Source organism: Euprymna scolopes, chromosome 32 (assembly GCF_053919585.1).
Source record: "Euprymna scolopes isolate OS-2025 chromosome 32, ASM5391958v1, whole genome shotgun sequence".
NCBI lineage: Eukaryota > Metazoa > Mollusca > Cephalopoda > Sepiida > Sepiolidae > Euprymna > Euprymna scolopes.
This window is the reverse complement of record NC_136513.1, coordinates 50,699,741-50,724,019: the sequence shown is the minus strand read 5'-3', so window position 1 is coordinate 50,724,019 and position 24,279 is coordinate 50,699,741. Positions and strand designations below refer to the sequence as shown.

The 24,279-nt window shown below is 30.4% G+C and overlaps 1 protein-coding gene and 4 non-coding genes across 18 annotated transcripts in view; 1 reads left to right on the top strand and 4 right to left on the bottom strand.

Moving 5' to 3' along the window:
- Positions 1-24,279, top strand: part of LOC145256347 (spectrin beta chain-like) — a 648,628-nt gene that overhangs the window by 122,652 nt on the left and 501,697 nt on the right. The gene's annotated exons all lie outside the window — the stretch shown is intronic.
- On the bottom strand, positions 6,409-6,503 carry Trnam-cau (transfer RNA methionine (anticodon CAU)). The gene is made up of 2 exons: positions 6,467-6,503; positions 6,409-6,444 (listed from the first exon to the last, which is right to left on the bottom strand). It is a non-coding gene; the product is annotated as a tRNA-Met (tRNA).
- On the bottom strand, positions 8,378-8,472 carry Trnam-cau (transfer RNA methionine (anticodon CAU)). The gene is made up of 2 exons: positions 8,436-8,472; positions 8,378-8,413 (listed from the first exon to the last, which is right to left on the bottom strand). It is a non-coding gene; the product is annotated as a tRNA-Met (tRNA).
- Positions 14,956-15,050, bottom strand: Trnam-cau (transfer RNA methionine (anticodon CAU)). Its single transcript has 2 exons — positions 15,014-15,050; positions 14,956-14,991 (listed from the first exon to the last, which is right to left on the bottom strand). It is a non-coding gene; the product is annotated as a tRNA-Met (tRNA).
- Positions 23,189-23,283, bottom strand: Trnam-cau (transfer RNA methionine (anticodon CAU)). Its single transcript has 2 exons — positions 23,247-23,283; positions 23,189-23,224 (listed from the first exon to the last, which is right to left on the bottom strand). It is a non-coding gene; the product is annotated as a tRNA-Met (tRNA).

The window sequence follows — 24,279 nt, the reverse complement described above, 5'->3', positions numbered from 1 at the left end:
AAATTGTACATATAATAAATTAGTACATATAATAAATTGTACATATAATAAATTAGTACATATAATAAATTAGTACATATAATAAATTAGTACATATAATAAATTGTACATATAATAAATTGTACATATAATAAATTGGTAAATATAACAAATCTATACATATAATAAATTAGTACATATAATAAATTAGTACATATAATAAATTGTACATATAATAAATTAGTACATATAATAAATTGTACATATAATAAATTAGTACATATAATAAATTAGTACATATAATAAATTGTACATATAATAAATTAGTACATATAATAAATTGTACATATAATAAATTAGTACATAAAATAAATTAGTACATAAAATAAATTAGTACATATAATAAATTGTACATATAATACATTGTACATATAATAAATTAGTACATATAATACATTGTACATATAATAAATTGTACATATAATAAATTAGTACATAAAATAAATTAGTACATATAATAAATTGTACATATAATACATTGTACATATAATAAATTGTACATATAATAAATTGTACATATAATAAATTAGTACATATAATAAATTGTACATATAATAAATTGTACATATAATAAATTGTACATATAATAAATTGTACATATAATAAATTAGTACATATAATAAATTAGTACATATAATAAATTGTACATATAATAAATTGTACATATAATAAATTAGTACATATAATAAATTGTACATATAATAAATTAGTACATGTAATAAATTGTACATATAATAAATTAGTACATATAATAAATTAGTACATATAATAAATTAGTACATATAATAAATTGTACATATAATAAATTGTACATATAATAAATTAGTACATATAATAAATTAGTACATATAATAAATTGTACATATAATAAATTGTACATATAATAAATTAGTACATATAATAAATTGTACATATAATAAATTAGTACATATAATAAATTGTACATATAATAAATTAGTACATATAATAAATTAGTACATATAATAAATTAGTACATATAATAAATTGTACATATAATAAATTGTACATATAATAAATTGGTAAATATAACAAATCTATACATATAATAAATTGTACATAAAATAAATTAGTACATATAATAGATTAGTACATAAAATAAATTAGTACATATAATAAATTGTACATATAATACATTGTACATATAATAAATTGTACATATAATAAATTGTACATATAATAAATTGTACATATAATAAATTAGTACATATAATAAATTAGTACATATAATAAATTGTACATATAATAAATTGTACATATAATAAATTGTACATATAATAAATTGTAAATATAATAAATTGTACATATAATAAATTGTACATATAATAAATTGTACATATAATAAATTGGTAAATATAACAAATCTATACATATAATAAATTAGTACATATAATAAATTGTACATATAATAAATTGTACATATAATAAATTGTACATATAATAAATTGGTAAATATAACAAATCTATACATATAATAAATTAGTACATATAATAAATTGTACATATAATAAATTGTACATATAATAAATTGTACATGTAATAAATTGGTAAATATAACAAATATATACATATAATAAATTAGTACATATAATAAATTAGTACATATAATAAATTAGTACATATAATAAATTGTACATATAATAAATTGTACATATAATAAATTGTACATATAATAAATTGGTAAATATAACAAATATATACATATAATAAATTGTACATATAATAAATTAGTACATATAATAAATTGTACATATAATAAATTGTACATATAATAAATTGTACATATAATAAATTGTACATATAATAAATTAGTACATGTAATATATTGCTGCATATAATAAATGGGTACATATAATAAATTGTACATATAATAAATTGTACATATAATAAATTGTACATATAATAAATTGTACATATAATAAATTAGTACATATAATAAATTAGTACATATAATAAATTGTACATATAATAAATTGTACATGTAATAAATTGGTAAATATAACAAATATATACATATAATAAATTAGTACATATAATAAATTGTACATATAATAAATTAGTACATATAATAAACTGCTATATATAATAAATTGCTGCATATAATAAATGTGTACATATAATAGATTGGTATATATAATATATTGCTACATATAATGAAGTGTACATATAATAAATTGGTACATATAATAAATTGGTACATATAATACATTAGCGTATGTAATAAATTGCTACATATTATAAATTGCTCCATATAAAAATAGCCACATATAATGAATTGCTACATATAATAAATTGCTACATATAATAATATGCTACGTATAATAAATTGCTACATGTAATAATAAATTGCTACACAAAATAAATTGCTAAAAATAATAAATAGCTTCATATAATAATCTGCTGCATATAATAAATTGCTGGATATAATAAATTGCTACATATAATAATCTGGTGCATATAATAAATTGCTGCATATAAAAAATTTGTTCATGTAATAAATTTGTACTGCTAATAATTTGTACATATATAAAATTTGTACATATAATAAATTGCTACATATAATAAATTTGTACATATAATAAATTTATACATATAATAAACTGGTACATATAATACATTGCTACATATATTATAAATTATTACATATAATAAATTATTACATATAATTAATTGGTACATATAATAAATTGGTACATAAAATAAATTTGTACCTATAATAAATTTGTACCTATAATAAACTTGTACATATAATACATTGCTAAATATAATAAATTGCTACATATAATAAATTGGTAAATATAAAAATTGCTACATATAATGAATTGGTGCATATAATAAATTGTTACATATAACAAATTGCTGCATATAAATAATTGGTACATATAATAAATAGCTACATGTAATTGATTGCTAAATTGTTACATATAATAAATTGCTACATATAAAAAATTGATAAATATAATAAATAGCTACATACAATAAATTGGTACATATAAAAATTGGTACATATAATTAATTGGTACATATAATAAATTGGTACATATAATACATTGCTACATATAATAAATTGCTGCATATAATAAATTGGTTCATATAATAAATTGGTACATATAATACATTGCTACATATAATAAATTGCTGCATATAATAAATTGGTACATATAATAAATTGCTACATACAATAAATTGGTACATATAATAAATTGCTACATATAATAAATTGCTACATGTACATTGTCCACATGTTTAACAATGTCAAATCTGACCTTAAATTTTCAGAAGTTATCAAAACTTTATTTATATAATATATCGCTGCATATAATAAATCGGGTACATATAATATATTGCTACATGTAATAAATGGATATATATAATAACTTGGTACATGTAATAAATTTGAAGATATATTAAATTTGTACATATTATAAATGGATAAATATAATAGATTGGTACATATAATAAATTGCTACATATAATAAATTGCTACATATAATAAATTGCTACATATAATAAATTGCTGCATATAATAAATTGCTACATATACTAAATTGATACATATAATAAATTGCTACATATAATAAATTGTTGCCTATAATAAATTGCTACATATAATAAATTGCTGCATATAATAAATTTGTACATATAATAAATTGCTGCATATAATAAATTGCTGCATATAATAAATTTGTACATATAATAAATTGCTGCATATAATAAGTTGCTGCATATAATAAATTTGTACATATAATAAATTGCTGCATATAATAAGTTGCTGCATATAATAAATTGCTGCATATAATAAATTGCTGCATATAATAAATTGCTGCATATAATACATTGCTGCATATAATAAATTGCTGCATATAATACATTGCTGCATATAATAAATTGCTACATAGAACAAATTGCTACATATAATAAATTGCTGCATATAACAAATTGCTACATATAATGAATTGCTACATATAATAAATTGCTGCATATAACAAATTTCTACATATAACAAATTGCTACATATAATAAATTGCTGCATATAATAAATTGCTGCATATAATAAATTGCTACATATAATAAATTGCTGCATATAATAAATTGCTGCATATAATCAATTGCTGCATATAATAAATTGCTACATATAAGAAATTGCTGCATATAATAAATTGCTGCATAAAATAAATTGCTACATATAACAAATTGCTACATATAATAAATTGCTACATATAATAAATTGCAGCATATAATAAATTGCTACATATAATAAATTGCTACATATGATAAATTGTTATAAGTAATAAATTGCTGCATATAATAAATTGATACATATAATAAATTGCTGCATATAATAAATTGCAGCATATAATAAATTGCTACATATAATAAATTGGTACATATAATAAATTGCTACATATAATAAATTGCTGCATATAATTAATTGCTACATATAATAAATTGCTACATATAATAAATTGCTGCATATAATAAATTGGTACATGTAATAATTTGGTACATATAATAAATTGCTGCATATTATAAATTTGTACATATAACAAATTGGTACCTATAATAAATTGGTACATATAATAAATTGCTGCATATAATAAATTGCTACATATAATAAATTGATACATATAATAAATTGATACATATAATAAATTGATACATATAATAAATTGATACATATAATAAATTGATACATATAATAAATTGATACATATTTTAAAATTGTTACATATAATAAATTAGTACATACAATAAATTGCTACATATAATACATTGCTGCATATAATAAATTGGTACATATAACAAATTGCTACATATAATAAATTGCTACATATTATAAATTGCTACATATAATAAATAGCTACATATAATAAATTGTTACATATAATAAATTGCTACATATATTAAATTGCTACATATAATAAATTGGTACATATAATAAATTGCTACACATAATAAATTGCTGCATATAATAAATGGCTACATATAATAAATTGATACATATAATAAATTGCTACATATTATAAAATTGTTACATATAATAAATTAGTACATACAATAAATTGGTACATATAATACATGCTGCATATAATAAATTGGTACATATAATAAATTGCTACATATAATAAATTGGTACATATAATAAATTGGTACATATAATAAATTGCTACATATAATAAATTGCTACATATATTAAATTGATACATATAATAAATTGGTACATATAATAAATTGCTACATATAATAAATTGGTACATATAATAAATTGCTACATATAATAAATTGCTACATATAATAAATCGTCAACATGTTTAACAATGTCAAATCTAACCTTGAATGTTCAGAAGTTATCAAAACTGTTTTTATAATTTATAAAATAAATACCCAGGGTTAGGACCGAACTCACGCCCTTCAGATAGCTCAGGATGGGTTACATTATTATGAGACTGACGCGTTGCCTACAACGCTACCGAGACAACTGCGCGACCAGGCTTGTAAATTAATTAAATACTTTTTCGTGTGTCTAAAACTTGACGATTTCAATTAATACTTTCTGGATGTTTATTAATTAATTTCTTCCATCTTCCATTATTAAACCAGAGGAATTTCATCCTTCACACCGAACAATGTTTTTATTATTTTTTATGGCTAATTAAGGCATCATGAGGAACGAGGACACTAATCATAAAACATTAGATTGGATTTTTGCAGCAAAGATGATTGTGTTTTCGGCCAAATTTTTTATAATGTTTGCTGTGTAGTCTAGCAATGACCAATTGTCCAAATTTGGTTGTAATGTCAGTCAGGGTCAAACTTAGAACTGATTAAATTTTGGAATAACTGGTGCAAAAGCCAAGATCAAGTAACGAAAAGAAGAAAATCACAAATTTTAGTGATGTGTTAGATTCTGTTCGCCGTAGAAACTCACTATATGGCCCATATCGTAGCCAATGAATTCCTGCATCTTATATGACTTTGACATTCGATTTTAATTTTGAAGATTTCGATCAAAGTTCTTTCCAAATTTGATAAGTGGATATTTCATCACACAAAAACACTTCATGAAACTTTTGTTCAATTAATTGTATTCAACGATTCGATTAAAATGGGCAGTGTGCTCTCCCATTAATCACACAAAAGCAGGAAAACTATTTCATAAAGCAAGGGGAGATGCTACATTTGACACAGGAGATTCGAATCAATCTTTATAAGTTTCCAATCCTGGCAAAATTAACAATAGAAAGTTAAATTTGATAATGTCAAATGTAAAGTTAAACATTCAAAACAAGGAAAAAATCTATTTAAAAATACTTAACGTTTTTGCCATAGACAAAAAAAAAAAAGAAAAGATGCCCCGGGTGAGGATCGAACTCACGACCTTCAGATTACTCGACTTCCGTTTCATGATTATGAGACTGACGCGCTGCCTACTGCGCTACCGAGACAAAGTGAATGATGTATCTTGTAAATCGTTTGAATAGTTTTACGAGTACATGTAATGAAAAAGCAACGATTGGAAATTATCGTCTTGAAAACTTTCGTCTTCAATTGTTGAATAAGACGAAAAACTGTTTAAGTAATTTTCTCCAACAACCTTTATATTATAATATATATATATATATATATATATATATATTATAATATAAAGGTTGTTTATATATATATATATATATATATATATATATATATATATATATTATAATATAAAGGTATGTATATATATATATATATATATATATATATATATATATATATATATGGAGAGAGAGAGAAAGAGAGAGAGAGAAAGAGAGAGAGAGTATTAATTGACATAATGGATAGCGTTCAGACTATGGAATCTAAACTAATAAATTCAAATCATATAGGATCTATAGGACTTGCAATAACCCTTATCCCTGAGTGGCTTCCGGGCCTTGATAAGTGGTGATCACTGTGTAAAAAAAAAGGATTGTTTCTGGTCAATTACTCTATCATCCTATTAGGTCATTTCATCTCATACCTCCCCCAATAAATTTACCAAAATGAATGTCACTTACTGAATAATAAACAAGAAAGAGGGGTATTAATTGACATAATGGATAACGCTGCAGACTATGGAATCTCATATGTTAAATTCAAATCATATCGAATATTTTCTGGTCAATTACATCATAATACTGTTCAGAATTATAGCCTTCAGTTAGAGAGAGAAAGAGAGGGGGGTATTAATTGACATAATGGATAGCGTTGCAGACTATGGAATCTGAGATGTTAAATCTAAATCGTTTAGAATCGATTATGTTCAATTACATGCTAATGCTGTTCGAAAATATAGATTGATCCCTTGAATAAGCTTGACCAAAAAATTATGCAACGCATGGAACCATTAATAAAATTCACAATCGTTTCTATAATTCTATCATATTTAGTAAAACTAAACATAATTTATTACTGACTTGTCCACCATGATTTAGACATTATTGTCCAACAGTCTTTCTTTTGTAACCGTTCCATTATAATCTTCAGATGAGTATATCAGCATTGTAAACACACCTGAATATAAAATGCACGATTGTCAATACCTTTGGCACTCCCTTCTTTTCACGTTGTCTCAATGAATCTGTTTCATCTTAATTTCGTTGCAAATAATGTCCTGGGCTCACTTAAACATGAGTCTTTTTTTTTGGACATTGATGGCACTGAAAATTTCTTTTATAGTAATTTTACAAGGTTTCCAATGACTTTGTGTCTTTTCTTGAACTGCCCGTAACTAATGTCGAAATGACTCTATGTTTCATCTCGCTCTCTCTCTCTCTCTCTCCCTCTCTCTCTCTCTCTCTCTCCATATATATATATATATATATATATATATATATATATATATATATATATATATATATATATCCTTGTCTGTGAACACAAAACCTTTTATTAATTACCAACAATAAATGTTAGATGGATAAATTCCGACCCCCAAAACAGCAATTTTTTCTATTTGTCAGAAAAATTATTCATGTAATGCGAGGGAATGGAAACGATAATTAGGAAGGAGTCGAAAACAAACACAAGATTCATTTTCTTCTTTTCGAATTGTTCGAAGAATTTTCAGGAAGCTGTGTTCAATGACTAGAATAAAACAGTAAGTATGCTCTTGAGGGAAGAAATAACGCAAAAGCGAACTTGAGGGAAAGCGGGTCTATATTTGACGAAGGAGATTCGAATCAATCTTTATAAGTTTTCCATTCTGGTATACGAAAATTAACAATAAAAAATGTGATTTAATAATGCCCAATTTATAGTTAAACATTTTAAATTAACACAATCTATTTAAAAAATTGAATGCCCCGGGTGAGGATCGAACTCACGACCTTCAGATTGCTCGCCGTTCGGTACATGATTATGAGACTGACGCGCTGCCTACTGCGCTACCGAGACAACTAAACACGTTTTGGTTGAAAATTGTTTAAATAGTTTTACATCTAACAGAAAAAGCGATGATTGGAAATTGTTGTCTTGAAAATTTTTCGTAATTAACTTGTGTTACATTACTGAATGCTGTTCAAGTAATTTTCTACAACAACCTTTATATTATAGTCTTCACACACACACACACACACACACACACACACACACACACACACACACACACAATCACACACACAAACACAAACAAACAAACAAAAGTACCCGTCGTTGACTGGGTTCAAAAGCAGCCTACAGAAAATGGACTCTGATTTATGAAAGTATGATAGGTTAAGAAAAGGAAGGGTTATAAAGAGATAACTTCAAATTTGAGGGTATCAAAATAAAATAGATAAACCCCATAATTTATTATACTATACCTGTTCACACTGAAACACTTATCACAATATTCTGGCGATCTATATTAAAAAACCTTGTTAAACTTTGTGACATATTTCCATTCTGGAGGTCAGGTGCGAACGAACACCCCATAATTTAATTATACCATTTTTCTTCAAACTGAAACATAATTATCAAAGTATACTTACGCAGATAGATATTAAAAGTCTTTATTAAAGTTTGTGCCTATTTCCATTCTATGGAGGCCAGGCGCGAACGCAGACGCCACAATTTTATTATACCATCCCTATTTAAGTTAAAACATACTTATCAAAATATTATTATGTACATCTATATCAAAAACCCTTGTAACCGTTTTTTTGTTAATTTTTAAATTTTTTATTTCCATACTTTGTGGACCAGGCGCGAACGCAGACCCCACAATTTTAATGAACCACCGTTCTGCCAGATCAAACATACCCATTCCTGTGTCTCGATACATTTTTTATCATTATATGTGATCAGTTTTCTATAATAGTCAACCATATAGGAGCCTATTCGTGACCACACACACACACATACATACACACACAGAGACGTTCAGCTTTATATTTTAATATATATATATATATGTATATATATATACATATATATACATATATATATATACATATATGTATATACATATATACATACATATATATATATAACTACTTAATTTACTCACATAAAATTAATATACGAAAGTATAGATTTATGCGTAAACTTTAAGTATTTACTTCAAAAGTGCTCAATACGTAGGTAGAGCTAGTTAGTAATTTATAAAATATATATGGCGATTAAGCTACACTGAATATTCGGTGTTTCATCCACTCTAGGACTCCTCAGGCTTATGCGCGAATTCTGTGGTTATTTATCGTTTTTATATGCTCCTCTTCTATTGAGATTTTAGTTAGCCAATCAGTTTTCTAGTATCCACCGCGCCCCTTCCTATCAGCCAATGGGCATGCATTTTATCGGACAAAGATCTGTTTTAAAGCTAGGTTAGTGTTTTTTTATTGCTAGTTTATCTATAAATATATATATATGTGTACATACATATATGCACATATATATACATATATATACATACATATATGTGTGATCGTTTATGTATATTCATGTTTATTTAATTTATTTATTTGTTTATTTTCTATTGTTTTTGTTAGTTTTAAAACTATTTTGTATCGCTATCCTAGAGTAAATTTTATTTTATGAACACAGTTATTTGCTATTTCTCTTCTACAGTTTAATAGATGTTGGGGTTCTTTAAAGTACAGGATAGCAAATTTTTCATGAAGGCATAATCTACATGGGTCGTCTAGGTGCCTACACGTGGTAGCTTGTCTTATTATTTTCCATTCGACTACCGGCGAATGTCCGCTCTCTTTGAGTTCCCAGTATTTATTCGCTAGTGTTGTTTTTATACGGTGTTTTATATTGTTGAATGTACAATAAAAAAAATACTGTATAAAAACAACATGTTTGAAGATAGTCTCCCCTCCCATATTAATGCGGGGGTGTTTTTGGCGTTATCTATCTCGAGTTTGAATCTTCGAGCTTCACCTTATAATTAAAATCCAATAATGAACTTTTATCAATTTGTGAAGTCGGCTTATTTTGTATTAATTTACAATTTTTGATAGCTGATTTCATTTTCAAGGGTCAATTCAAACACCTATGTATTTTTTATTTTAAAATAAAACTTCAAATTCAAACGTAATTTAAGACAATCAGTTTAAATGTTTTCAAAGAATGAATTTTTTTTTAAATCTTGGAAACAAAAATAAAATTGAAAAAAAAAAAGAAGAAATAATGATTTTAAGAATAGGATTATTTCTACTAACAATTCATTTTGATAAGTACGGATGGGCAACATTGTAAAAAAAAAACAAAAAAAAAAAAACAGACAGAATTTGCATCTCACCCGGCGTATTCTATTTAATTATTAAAACGATTTTTTTTCAATGAATAAAATGTCAATGTAATCGGTGATTTTAATTGACTTTATTTACATTTAAAATGCATTTTTACTTTTATTTAATACGGATTAATGGCGCTTCTACACTATTGGGACGAAATTTCGAAAATCGTAAAACTGAATTTAACATGAAAACAATGGTATATACGGATTCCTTGTATTTTAAGATTATTACATCCAAAAATTACGAAAATCGATAAGGTAGAAAATTATTTATTATAGAAAATAGAATTTGAAAAAAAAATGATCGTATTTGCTTATGTAAGACACATGAGTGTTCAAAATGGAGGTAATTTTCCGTTTCGATTTAAACAAAATGGCCGCAAATTTTCATTTGCTAACACGATTAAAGTTGTTCGTTTTTTACTAATTCAGTAATATTCAGGTAATTTCGACTTCATAATTACAAAGCTAACATTGTAATTTATTAGTATTGACAAAATAAAAATCAGTAGAAACTATTGTTTTCTTTTTAAATCTGAAAACCATTTATCGACTACAAAATTTCGTTCTGATAATGTAGAAGCGCCGGCTTAAAAAATGAAAATATATTAAAAACGGAACCGGAAGTGGGATTAGATCTAATTAGTTCGTTGTTCTAATCATTGAATGTATCATTGAAGCACTTAAGTGTTAGTTTTACTCAGTTAGAATTGCTTTAATGCTTCTCCGTTCACTCATTTTGCGACCAAATTTCAAACAATTTTTACAGATAACGGGTCACCTTCTCAGCTATATTTTGAAATAAAATTTTTCAATTTTCGTTCGGTAAAACAAAACATAATAAAATTTGTGTGTTCAAAATTCTCAAAATCTGTAAGGAACAGAGAGACGTTGTTTTTTTTTTTTTTAATTTTTGATTAGCTGTTGGTTATCATAACAACGAAATCTGTTACGCTACCCCAAATCGGCTGGGAATGATGGAGATGATGACGTAACAATGTATATAAAAAACTGTCCCTAATGATTCACCGTTGTCCTGATTTGTCGCTATCGCTAATAATTCACAGGTAACAAGTGAAACAGAGAGAGAAAATATTATTTCAAAGCAAAGCCTAGAAAAATCATGGATTACATAGAAAAATGCGAGCATGAAAAGTAATATGGTTAAGATTTAAACATGGAAAATAAAAGGACTAGTTGTTAAAACTGGAAAAAAGACAAGATATTTTAGTAAAAAATATAATAAATTTATAAATTAAAATATTGCAGTCTTAACTAAAAATTGATTATATAATGTTAAATTGAATTTTTAAAAGAATCTAAATGCTGCAATATTTTAATTATAAATTCAATATATTTTTTACTAGAATATCTTGTCTTTTTCTTTTCCAGTTTTAACAACTGGCCCTTTTACTTTTCTAAACTTAATCTTAACCATATTACTTTTCATGCTCGCATTTTTCTATGTAATATGTTTATGCGTGTCTATTTATTTGTGTCACGACTACGTAATAATACCTTCATTTATTTCACTTGGCTGCCTCAATGAACGAATTTATGCAGAATACAATACGCAATTGGAGAGGTTTATTCTTAATCGGAAGTTTACACAATTGTTTAAATTTATTTTTAAAAATATAAATATAGAAGATAGAAGACGAAAGAACTTTATTTTAGTACTAGCTTGGGTGCTCGGCGTTTCCCGGGTGTTTGGAGATGTGTGTTGAGCAAAATTTTTTTAAAAAGTGGTAGTAGGCAGGCAGGCTTGAACCCGTACCCCGAAGGAGAAAAAGAACGTGGGGAAAAAACGTGACGTCTTTGCTGTTGCGTCCATCGCCAAACCGGAATTGACGTAGGTTTAAATTAAGGCTAGAAAATTGAAAAAAACGGATGACTTTCGAAAATATCGGCGAAAAAAAAAAGCAACCTCTTCCTGTAGAAAAGTGCCCAGTAGAGGGTGAAGGGATTGATGTTTTGGACCAATTTTTCGATATTTCTCGTCCGAAGGGTTGGCTTCAAAACGATACCAATCTCGTGAAAATTCGTCGCCTTTGTCGAAAGTTTTAGGCAGACATACATACATACATACATACAGACAGACAGACAGACAGACAGACAGACAGACAGACAGACAGGTGAGATTTATATTATAGAAGAACCTAGCGAGACATACGAGATCGTTCGTATCTAAATGTTTTACGTTCTTTCCCTTTAAGACTTGAGTGTTATTAATCGAATTTAATTTCGTGAAGAAATTCGCCAATTTCTTTTTATCATTTTGTTGTTTTTATTTAGCAGCAGTTGTAATCGTGACTGGACGACTCACCGATATATTTAGTATAATTTAATAAACCTTTTGAATCTGCATTTCGTCAGCATGAATCACCGAAAATTTCAGGATTCCACTTGTAACGAGGTCGTTACACTCGAACCGTGATCTTACATTCCAACCACTCGGACCCGCACGTTGTCTTGTACTTCGTCGCAAAGGAACAGAAATAAAAAAGAAATAAATAAAAATCCGACTTGGCATTTTTTTAAAGTGCAAATTAAATGCATTTATTCGTTGTTCTTCCAACAAACAACGCATTTCATTATCTTCCAAAAATCTTTTCGCACACCCATGTGTTTTACAACGTTCTGTCATATTACATGTGCTTTTTAAAAGTCTCTTCCCCTGCCACCTGACGCCGGTCATAGCCAGCGGTTTCTCGCCCTGAACTTCACACGTCCATCTTTCACGATCGCACTTTGCTTCTCATCCTCGAACCTTTTTTCCTTTTATTTTTCTCCTTCTTCTTCCCGTGAAGTCAGCGCGTGCACACTTGCCAATCTGCATACGTTCTTTAATGGCTGCTGCTGCTAATATTTTCGCTAGCCAGCTATCCTACAGTTGCTGCTAATTTTCTCAATATTAACTTAAGAATAGCATCTTGGTGCTTTTTAAAAGTCTCTTTCCCTGCTACCTGGCGCCGGGGATTGCTAGCGTTTTCTCGCCCTCGATTTCATACGTCCATCTTCCCCGCACCAACTTTGCTTTTTCTTTGCTCAAACACGTGTTGTTCTTTTTCTTTCTTCTTCCCGTGACGGCAGCACGTGCACACTTGTGTGCTAAAACGGCTGCTGCTGCTGCTAATATTTTCGTTAGTCAGATATTCTTCAGCCGCTGCTGATTTTTTCACACGCGCTCTGTAACACACATTACCATTGTTGATCACGTGATTATCCAATTCTGCAGAGAAGGAAAAAATATATATATCACTTCTTCCATCTCGATCAGAGGGATTTGACACGCATCTTTGTTATTGATTAGATCGTTTGTTTGTGTCGGGTGTGTGTACTAAAAGAAGCCGTCATTTATTTGACGACTGCTTCGATGAATAAAATAGAATTCCACTGCGCATTATACAAAGTACAAACGCGTATGAAACTGAAAAAAAAAGTTATTTTACATCTGAAGTTAAAATTCCACAGGAATTACATTAACAAAAAACGGAAAAAGTTATAACCCGTTTACTTAGAATGAGTGGTTTACGATAAATTGATAATTAAATATAGTTAAACTTGTGCTTATTTTAGCATCAAATACAAATCCCTATTAATTCCTAACTGTGCATCGAATGGACACCATAATACTTAGTTCGCTGCACCTTATAACAAATCATAGTCAGATCGGTCCAGTAGTTTTGTAAGATAAAGTAAGAGTAAAAGTTGGATTGTAATGACTAATCCCTATTATTTTATAATCGTGCTTCGAACGGATACCCTTACATTTAGTTTGATACACCTTATCATAATAAAATTTCATAACAAAATTTCATAACAAAATTTCAACGAGATCGATCCAGTAGTTTCCGAAAACACTTCTAGAGTAAATGTCATATTACGGTGACTAATGCCTATTAATTCCTAACTGTACATCGACCGGATATCATAATACTTAATTCGCTGCACCTTATCATAACAAAGGTTTATACAAAATTTCAGCCCGATCCATCTAGTAGTTTCGAGAAAACTTCTAGAGTAAATTGTGGTATTGTACTGACTAAACTTGTTAGTCCAGTAGTTTCTGAGAAACGGTAGAACAGACAGACAATCTAAGCGAAATATATATAGATATGAGCTAAAATATTGCAAAGATTTACAAAAATGAATGCCCCGGGTGAGGATCGAACTCACGACCTTCAGATTCCTCGACCGTCGTAATTTGATTATGAGACTGACGCGCTGCCTACTGCGCTACCGAGACAACTAAACAACATTCAATATAAATGCTATAAGTACTTTAACTTATGTCTGAAATGTTAGTAGCTTAATTGAGGTTTGCGCAGACATTTTTTTTGTCTTTGATTAATAAACGAATGAAGTTAAATCAGTTATTTTCTAATCATAAATTTTTGAGATGTGTATTGATTATTCGAATTATTTGGATTCTTACGACTACTGTTCTCATCTTGAGTGTGATTTTCACAACATTTCGATCGAATTAACCATTCGCTACTGAAATGCCCGGACCGTAATTAATCTAAATTCTTTAATTACATTTACAGTCTTTGTATAACTAATCTAATTTATTTTTCGTTTTTTTATTTTTTGTTGTTGTTTTTTTTTTTCATTGATCGACGAAAAAGAAACCTGGTAACTTTTTCATTTACACTAAAACAAGGCACTTGAACACTTGAACACTTAGACGTAAGGGCTACTATGATAGAGCGAGATTTATAGGGAACACCTAGGGGAGCTTTTGAAACAAAATATTTGTTAGCATTACAGTGCGAAACCTATTAGGTTAGATACTCTTTTTTGAACTTAGAGGGAGAAATTAATGTTTGTTGTCGAACCCAGATATAACAACAATACTCAATGTATGAGTGAATGGTGGTTTTATAGAGATACTAGCAGATGTACCCGGCGTTGCTCGGTATTAAACGTAACGTTAAATTACATCAAAAAGATGAAGTAAACAAATCGGCAAAAATTGAAACATGTGCATGCGAGTTTTATATCTTTTTTTCGAAAGATTTCACTTCCTGCTAGTAAAAAATATACTCGAGATCGAAACCAAAACCTAAAGACAGTGAGTCAAGTACCGTAACCATTAGAACAAATTGACGTGATCTTTAAACAGTGTTTTCAAACCTACTTATTCTTAATATAAAGAAGTTCTCATGTTTCATGGCCACGCATGCGCATTCGTGAAACAGTTGACAAACAGATAAAAATCCGATCAGCCCCACGTAACAATTTCTTTAATTTTGACCCCTAAGCAGCCCTTTTTTTTATGGATAAAGATCGATTAAAAAATTTTCCACATACCTGAATAGCTTATATACCAAATTTTAAATCTGTAGATTAAAAATTCGTTGAGTACATAGGTTGAGAAGTGTCCTCATATACAGTTTCACTTTTATAGATATATAGAGAGGATACTGCCAGTTTTCTAGCCCGATAGAAGGGAGACTACATTCTCTGCAGCAGATTTTGCAGTATCTCCTATGCATTTATTCCAGTTTTATATGGAATTTCGAACGGAACCTTTGATTTCTATTTACGGAGGTAGCATATTCTCGTTCCGTGTCATTGAAGATTGAACCTTCAACATCCAAAATAATATTACTTAGAACTAAATTTTATCCACTAAACCACAGTTTTTAAATAAAGATTCCTGATTTCGACTGAAAAATTCTTGAGTATGACAAGATGCACCCGGCGGAGGTTACATCGGCCGAAACGTTGTGAAAATGACACTCAAGATAAAAACAATAATCCAAATAATCCAAAACAAGTAAATATCTTTTATACTCAAGGTGACATCGTAGACGATTCTTTTCCTAAGACATTTTCTTTATATACTTTAATAACACACAATACATGCTAAAATGTGGCTTAGTTCTGGGATTGTGAAAAACACAACGTTTTAATTAGCCATAATTTATAATTGATTTAAAAGGTCATCAATCTCTTTTCAGTTATCTATATAATGTTTTACCCTCTCTTATTCAATTTTTATATACTAATGCGTCACCGCTTATCAAAGCCCAAAAGCAACTTGAGGATAAGAGTTAACGCGCTTGTCAGGTGAACAGTGAGAAAACATCGGTAGGATTGGTAACAATGGTTAAACAAGAAAGAATTTGATTCTTTAAGAGGACGGCTCAATAAGAATTTGTTAACATTGAATTTAAAAATGACCATGTTGTAGTTAGTTGACAAGTAGCCTCTTGATATTGTTCTATAGACGAGTAGTTCTTTGAAAGAAACATTATTCATAGAAGGTCTGTATAGTTTTAGGCTCGCAGAGGAAGAACGGAAAATAATTTATAATATTTGTAGCAAAATGAGGTTGTGAATATTTTACATGGGGGAATCATAGAGTAAAGCTCAGTCGACCATCTAGCATGAAGATTTCGATAGATTAGAGAAAGACCAGCAACCACTAAGAGTTAGTGATTTTGTACTACTAGTCAAAAAAAAAAGCCTGTATCCGTAACCTGAAGAACAAGAGCGCATAATTATTTATTATTTTACTAGCATGGGTGTAGAGAGGTGGTATAGTAAAGCTATGGAGCAATCCACATGAAAATTTTTTGTTTTAATTGAAATAGCATCAAGAGCCCGTGGGACAGCAAAAAAAAAAAAAAAAAAAAAAAAATTTAGCCGCAGTAGCCAGGCTCGAATCTGTAATGCGAAAGAGGAAAAGGGGGTAAAAAAAAGCAAATGCGTTAGCTGTCTCGCCTACAGCGCACTTATGACGCCACGGTCTTTCGAAATAACGTGTTTCAAACGTACGTTGAGATCACTAGGCGTGAATGATTTGCACAAAATTCGACGCAAAAATTGACCTCTTCCTTGCAAAATACATTTGACGGTCAAAGGATTAATATTTTTGGCCAATTTTTGGATATTTGTTGTCCGATAAATCGATCTTTCTAACAATACCAATTTTGTCAGTGTTCGTTGCATGTGTCGAAAGTTTTTGGCAGACATACAAACAAACACAGACAAACACAAACACATTTTGCCTTTTATATATTAGACTAGCAGGGATATCCGGTGTTGCCCGGATGAAGCGAGGTGGTGTATTAAGGATATTGAGTAACCTCCAGAAAAAAATTAGACGCAGTAAGCAACCCGGGTGGAGAGAGGTGTGAAAAAAAACACGATAATGTAATCGGCAAGAAAAAGAAGTACGTGAAAACTAGTTTAAGCGAACTCAGTCTAAAAAGGTGAAGGTAATTCAGTTTGAAAAAAGAAGAATTGGTTTTAAAAGGAAAAAAAATCACATTATGTAAGCCTCAAAATAAGAAACATGTTATGGCAACTGTTTAAATGTTAAAACTTAAGAAATAAATAAACTATTACGTGTACTCGAACGTGAAAACTGAAGCTAACGACGCAACCTCGTTATCCACTATCACACGACGCTGTCAGCAGCATTGCGTTTTTTTGTTTATTTAAACCAATTCAAAAAAGACTTCCTGATGTGCATGCGTAGTTTTCGAAGTCGTTTGAAAAGGAATGATCTTTCCGACCCTCCTTTGTTTTATACGTGTATTTCTATATGAAATAATCAACTGTTTTTTTCTAATTCTCACATATTATCCGAGCGAGACATCGATCTTTCGGAAGGCCAGAGGATGATTTAGCATAAACGTGGCGAAACAATAACTATGAAGATGAGGATAACAGTCCGCAAAAAAAAAAAAAGAAATGAATACACACAGAGCAACCCAGTTTATTCGCGTGATGCTAAGAGGAAAGAAATTGTCCCCAAGTTAACCAGAGAAGTGGAGATGGATGGGACGTTGTTCATTTTTCTAGTTAGAAAGCAAATCCAAGCACTGAGTATCCGCGAAATATCTCTGTTGAAGGTAATTCGGCGCCTGGCTTATAGACAAAGAAAGTGAGACGATAAGCAGAACTGATCTTCATTTTGAGAAATTTTACGTTCGCAAACCGGATATTTTTGTTTGAGTCTTCTATAAGGAGTTTATCAACGAGGATAAGAAAGCCTTTCTTTCCTCCAACGTTTGAAGTCAGGTTTTATATCAGGATTTTACTTCTCCTAGATGGATGATTTATCCAGATCTGTGGGCCCATTTCTCCAAGACGGATAATCTCACGCCTGGATTCCATAATAGTTATTTCTGAGTTTCGCATGAGGACAAAAAAATCTACTTATAAAAACTTTTCCTGTCTCTTCCACTGAAAAAAAATATTGAAGACAAATTTCCCTATCATCGTTGTAGAATGAAGATAATTTTGTTTATTTTAATATCTGCACAGTGCAGTAGGATAAGGGAGCACATGGTATGGGGAAGACAAATAATCTCTCTCTCTCTCTCTCTCTCTCTCTCTCTCTCTCTCTCTCTCTCTCTCTATATATATATATATATATATATATATATATATATATATATAAGTGAAAATGTGTCTATGTATGCATGTTCGCTTTTTGTATATGTCCGTGTTGTGGGGGAATCACCCTCCAAATGGACTGTTCTATCCATTATATAAACCATAGACCTTTTGATCCCAGGTGTGGATTAAACACCAGAGCGACCCTCGCCTGCTCGGTGACGTTTACTACTCTTTTCAGTTGTAACCTTTTTACGTTGTTGTTCCATTAATATATTGTTTAAACTCTATTCCGTTCTTCTGTTTTCTTTGTGGCTTATTGCAAGCCATAACAGTCCGCAAAGGGATTTTTTCGGCGGCTTCTCGAGGCTGTCGCTCATTTTAAAAACTTTTTATATCACGTCGAAATCATAATATCTACGAGTTACGAACGGGGGTCGCGTGTGTATTTAATTTGCCCGACTTTCAAAAGCTAAATATTCAACATTTTTCGATCGGCGCGTGTAGATTCGCCTTTTTCGTATAATAAAAGCGAAACTAATACGAAGGTTGTTGCATCGTTCCCAGCATCCAAAAGCAATCAGCTTTGATCAATGCAGTTTTTTCTTTATATCAGACAATTGCTATTCAATTTGGACAATCCTCATTCAATGGGGAGCTTGTACCATCATCTTGGGGAAGCCCAAACTGCCCCGCAGTAAATGAAAAAGACGATCCCGCAGTGAAACAAAGTAAACAAACGCCAAAAACTGCCCCGTCATCGTAAGCCTCCCGCGATGACCTCATTAAGCGACCAACTGTCAATCAAACCTCATTGACTTGACTCACTTTAATCGCTATGACATTAATGTTGTCGCCGTAGTGCAGGTGTTCAGGCTCAGTCTATATACCTCAAGGTTCCTGGTTCGAGCCCACATTCCACCAACCCCTAATATTTTTTTTAATCGCTATCGTTAAATTTTCTTTTTGTTCTGATTTACCGCTCCCCCCCCCCAAACACACACCTACAAATACCCGGGCAACGCCGGGTACCCCTCGCTAGCAAAGAATAAAAAACACGAGGAAAATTTTAATTTTAAACAAAATTAATTTTAAAATAAAATATCAAAAAGTGCTTTAAAGGAATGTGCTCAGATGAACTCATAGCACTTGTACTCCTTGACGTAAGTACTCCAGAATAACCCAACGGTTTCAATCCATTCACTGTCGAGGTTTCTAGATGGTGAAAGGCAGTCTACTCTAATAATTTCTTGATAGATTTTGAAACTCTCTCCCTGTTTTTAGCTTCCCTGATTGTACTGACATGCATGGGTTTAAATGTAATGTGAATAAACATATTATCGCTCAATTGTCCACATTCTAATGTTAGACACGATCTCAAATAGTAGTCTCTTAAGTTCCAATTGACAATATACCTTGTTTGGGGGTGAAGAGAAGTAAAAATAAAGAACTAAAAAAAATACAAATAAATTACAAAAAAATTACAAAAAATTGTAACAAAAGAAAAACATTACAAAAAAATTTTTTTAATTATAAAAAATTGCAAAAGACATTACAAAAAATTATTTAAAAGATATCAAAATTTTAAATATATGTTTGTTTCATTTCGATTCAATCAAAGTTCTCAGAAATCAAGGGACCCCCTTCCTGAAGCTAATGCTTGATCTCTACATGAGACGCATAGATATTTGAATATTCTATCAAAGTTTTCCTATTAAATTTCCAACATCAAACTAGTAAAGAAGTTGAGACCACAATTTTCTTCTCCCCAATTGACCGTTATTAATATGTTATATAGTATATATTTCTTGTGGTCTCTTGGTATTACTTGATTCCAGAACAAGAATTCATTTTGTCTGGTTGAATATCTAGCTTCGAGTTGCTACTTAAGGTAACACCGTTTGGAAAAGGTGCACCATTCCGCGTAAAAGCCAGTGTGGATTAATCATATTGAGGGGATCTTATTTGAGCCACGAATATTATGTGATTTTGAATATTTAGTCAGGATTTATTTGTTAGGAAAAAATATCCTCGTGCCAGATTGTCCTGGTAAAGCCTTGTACAGAGAGACGCTAAACACGTACGGACATTGTCTAGTAGGCATTCAAGTTCTCTTCGATATGAACAAAAACATGACAAAAAATAGTTTCTGTTTGAATTTGATTGTAATCAGTATCAACCACCGAAGTTAAGCAACGTTGAACCTGATCAGTACGAGATGAGTGACAATTTGGAAATACCAGGCACTGTATGTAGGACGACGTCGACACATCCCTGCAAGAACTGACAAAATCTTAACGCCGTCATTTCTCTTGACAGGGATTGGGAATCGTTTACAAATTTAACATTCCTATGAAACTTCCTTCTCCAGTGGAAGCCGGTTCAACTTGCTTCGCATGAGTGCCGTTTCAGTAAAATGAATCGCCACAAATCTCTGGATTCTACTTTCCACTGTTAAGCAAAGTAGAAAAATCTATCGCCTCTTGTTAGTCGACTAAGAACATCGGAAAAAAGTCTTCATTATTAATGGCTAGTAGGGTGACCCGACGTTGCCCAGAAATTGAATGAGAATCAACAAATGTTCTGCATATACTTTTATTGTTATCGAAATTAGTGAAATCGATTATTTTTCAATCAAATTGATTACTTGCTTTAGTTGGAAACCAGGGAGAGGAAACTTTAGAGGTGTGGCAGCCGACACTCGTTACAAACAGGCAGAAACTAGTTCTCACGATTCCAGATTTAAAATCCATATCCTCCTGGCTTGCCCAATCACAAGCCAGCTCTCAATCACGTGACTGAGTACATAAAAGGCGAAATCTGAAACCCTCTTCCTCTCTTTATCGCTGCTCTACCCAGAGCACACATCGCCGGGGGGATTTGGTCCCTGGCCGAACGTGAGTACTACAAACTAACAAGGACTCTTTTCTAACTGCCATTTATTTCCATATGCTATACCCTAACGAACATTCTTTATCCTGCTAAAGAACATTCACACACACACACACACACACACACACACACACACACACACACACACACGAGACACTAACCCTTTGCCCTGTCTCTACTATCGGACGCATGCTCCTACATACGTAAACACACTGAAGTCTTTTCCCTTTCCTTTTCTTTTAACCGTCTTCCTTCGTACCCACAGCTACTAGCTATAAACACATGTAAACAGAATTGAACATCAACAACCCGGCAATATATTAATTCTATCTTTACATAAGAACACTTCAACCTACTAATCCGTCTCTCTCATCTACTAACGCTACTAACGAGGATTACAAATAAAGTTGTTTATTAAATGTTAATGTGAGACTTCTTTTCGTTGTCTTCATTATTAACTAAATAGGCCTCCCCGCAGTGACTTACTCCACAATACATTGCAGTTTACCCTGCACTGTAGAGAACTTATTGTTGATTTTATGAAATTACTTTATGTAGTGATCTGAATTAAAGTTTGAAATGCAAAATTCAAATATCATGGTTCGATTGTGCTCTACAGAGAAGCAGATTTTGAACGCAGTCTTGTTTTATAATAGAACCAAATGTTGATTTTATATGCCGGGCCCTTCTGCTTGTGCAGTGATAAAGCTTTTCAAATGTACTTGTGATATTAAGCTGCATAAAAGTGGTAACTTTGGTCAAGATCAGACGGTTCTTTCTGTAATGTGATTTTTTCGATTCTCGATACTTATCGGAGGTATTCCGACACAAAACCTACATAATAAAACTCTTAGATACATAAAATCTATTTGTGTGAAATTTTATAAAAGTCATTAGGGAATTCTCTCTCTCTCTCTCTCTCTCTCTCTCTCTCTGACACACTCACACACACACACACACACACACACACACACAGATAAAATGCCTTTTTTATATGTAGAGATAATAATTGTGTCCATTTACTTGTGTCATGGCTGTGTAATAAATTTGATTTGATTTGAGTGTCTTGATAAAAAAAATGTTCACATGCGTCTTACATAAGTACAATAGTTTAATCGAAAAATTTACAAAAAGGTATGCCCCGGGTGAGGATCGAACTCACGACCTTCAGATCGCTCGACTTAAGTTCGGTGATTATGAGACTGACGCGCTGCCTACTGCGCTACCGAGACACCCGTCGAAGCGTACTTCTAAATGAGGTAAGTACTTGACTTAAGCATTAAGTGTTATTAATCTAATTGACTTTAATGAGAACATTCGTTCATTTATTTTCTTCTTTTCGTTGTTGATTCTTAAATTAGTAAGCTATTTTTTTTTCGTCCCAAACGATCTTTGATTTTTTATTGTTTCGGAGTGGGGGGGGGGGTGACATGACAACAGGAGAAATGAAAGAATGTTACTCAAATCCGAAGCGAACTAAAGGCTCATTAAGAAAACAATCGTTGTGTGCGTTTATGGCCTCCCGTTGTTAAAACGTTTCCATTTTACTTTTTAACTAAAAAATGATGACTACTTTTCAAGGCGAAAAGTCACTGGAGTAGGATTAATGTGATGAAATTATCCCCAAGATCAAGTTCGAATGATTGTGGGGAAGTTTTATGGCAGAAATCCAATCCGTTAGTATTCCTGTGTTCTGCAGGCGGGAAGCCCCTGAGAAAAACCTCTGTTCAAGGAAATTACTTTCGTTGCTAATCGATTTATCAATCGAATTATGAGACAATTTAGCAGATATGTGTAGTCCTCGTAACCTCATAATTTTTATTATTACACGTTGAATTAATTATTAAAATAATAAAAATGATATATTATATTAACCAAATTATGATATATTTATAAAAAAAAAACTAATGAGGGAGTTGGTGGAATCTGGCTTAGGGCTTGTGCCGTACACACACACACACACACACACACACACACACACACACACACACACACACACGCACACTTTCATGAGCAAAATTTCTTTTAAAGAAGTACCATTCGTAGAACACAACGATAGAAAGCTGATTCCTGGCTGACTACAACATGATCGTTTTCAAACCTAATGTTAATAAATTCTTGTTAAGTCAAATAATCAAATTCTGACCAGTTTCAACCATTTTTTACGAATCTTCGAAGTGTTTGTCTCACTTTTCGCCTGACAAACTAATTAACTCGTGTCCTCCGGT